We start from the raw sequence: 1,934 nt of genomic DNA on the forward strand, positions 1-1,934 counted from the left end.
GCTGGACCAGGCCAGGAGGTGTTGGAGGGAAGCCCTGCAGTCTTCAGGCAAGGCTCCTGGACCTGCAGGCAGGGGGGGGTGGGGGCGGGTTCAGGAGAACAGGCCAGTTAAGGGAGGGGGGGTGCACCTCCTTAAACTAGGCCTCTCTGCAGTTGCTCTTTTTCCAAAAAAACAAACAAACAAAATAAACAAAAAAACCGGCCAGGCCGGTTCAATCAAGGGACAGGAGAGTGACCCAGACCCATCTCCGGAGGGAAGGAGGAGAGGCTGCAGGAGAAAATCCCTCAAAATACCCTCTGAGGGCTGAAGGAGAATCGGATCCCTGATTTCGGGAGAAGACAGGGGAGGCGGTTTCTGGGAGAACCTGCCCAGATCTGGGGGGGCCCTCATCCTCCCAAGTATGATGGGTGTGGGCCAGCATCTCCACTGGCAGAGTCAGACTGGGAGGAGCCCCCACACCCCCCCTCATGCGGCCCCTGCTCCCCCCACCCCCACCGAGGACCCAGGACCCAGCAGGAGCTCTCTCCGGAGGAGAACTCTCTCTGGGGTCCCAGGAGGGAGGTGTGAGAGGGAGGAAGGAAGGGGAGAAAGAGGAGCCCCCAAAGGCTGTTTCGTTTTAGGAGATTAATCGGCTAACTCCAAACCACCAGGAAGACAGCGTGGAGGAAGCAAACCGGACAGGCAGCTTGGGGACCTGGACGGCTCCCCGTGCAAGGAGCACAAGGCTGGCTCGGGGCTCTGGGACCTGCCGGCCTTTGGAAATCCCTAAGCCAGCTATGAAGGACTTGGGGGGGAGGGGCGCATCTGCAAGCCTGTTGTTTTTCGTGTTTTTTTTCCCTCCAGGGCCAGGTTCTAGGGAAGGAAAAAGACTTTCAGAAATGGAGGGGGTTTGCCCGACACTGGAGTTCATGATGGCTCGGAATAGTTTGTGCCCATTTGCCTTCTGCAAAAGGAACATAAGGAGTTAAGAGAAATTCTATATATTTTTTTTCCTCCAAATTCCATAAAAGGTCGGCAGAGCACCGCTGGGATGGGTCCTGACGCGGGCGGCCGTGTTCCGGGAGCACATGTGTGGGGGCTCCACACTTTCCACCAGACTCAGAAAGGCTGGGGCCTGAACTCCAGCCAGACACCTTGCACCCTGCGCTGGGGGCAGAAGGGAGGCTGGGTGGGAGGCGGGGAGGCGAGGCGGGGAGGAAAGAGGAAAGGGCGAGTGGGCGAGGAGAGGGGCTCCTACACCAGCCCAGCCAGGGCGGCGGGCAGCCCCGGGTCCCAGGTAGGCACTGGCTCAGCACCTTCTGGGGGCAGCAACACCGGCCTGTCCTGGCTGGGGCCCCAGGCCCACGCCCCCTCCTGCCAAGATGGGGGGGGGCTCCCAGGTGCCCACTTATTCTGTCCCTTTCTCCCAGGGGCTCGGGGAGGAGTCCCCGCTGCCCCTGCGGTGGGACCGGCAGCCTGGGCACCCTGGCCTGGGGATCTCCCGGCCTGACGTGAGCAGTCTGATTTCCTTTCCTTTGTCAGGCAGCCGGGGAAGGTGACAGCTTCCTTTTCAGAGGGACCTTCAAACACTAGCAACGGTTACCTCCTCAGCAAGGCTCTGCACACTAGAGCAATTTTCTGTCTTGATTCGCTCCGCAGGTTTGCTATCGCCTCGTCTGGCTTTTTCTTATTTTTCCTTTTCTCATTGTTGCCTCCAGTGTGTGACTCCAGCAAACAACCAATTTTCCCAACAGAGGGCCCGACTGTCTCCTCTCCTCGCTCCCTGGCTGGCGGGAGCTGCTCAGACAGACACCTCTCTCTTAGGTGACAAGAACCACAGAGGCCTCTCAACATTCGACCGCCATGTTCAAACACCCCTTAGCCTCCAAGTGAAATCCTGAGAAACTGGGATGGACGGAAAGGGCGGGGGGGGGGGGGGGGGGGGGGGGGGGGGG

The 1,934-nt window shown here is 59.8% G+C and overlaps 1 protein-coding gene across 1 annotated transcript in view; it reads right to left on the reverse strand.

The window, feature by feature from the left end:
- Positions 1 to 1,934, reverse strand: part of GATA3 (GATA binding protein 3) — a 23,382-nt gene that overhangs the window by 11,571 nt on the left and 9,877 nt on the right. The gene's annotated exons all lie outside the window — the stretch shown is intronic.

The sequence above is a fragment of the Suricata suricatta genome, chromosome 10 (genome assembly GCF_006229205.1).
Source record: "Suricata suricatta isolate VVHF042 chromosome 10, meerkat_22Aug2017_6uvM2_HiC, whole genome shotgun sequence".
NCBI lineage: Eukaryota > Metazoa > Chordata > Mammalia > Carnivora > Herpestidae > Suricata > Suricata suricatta.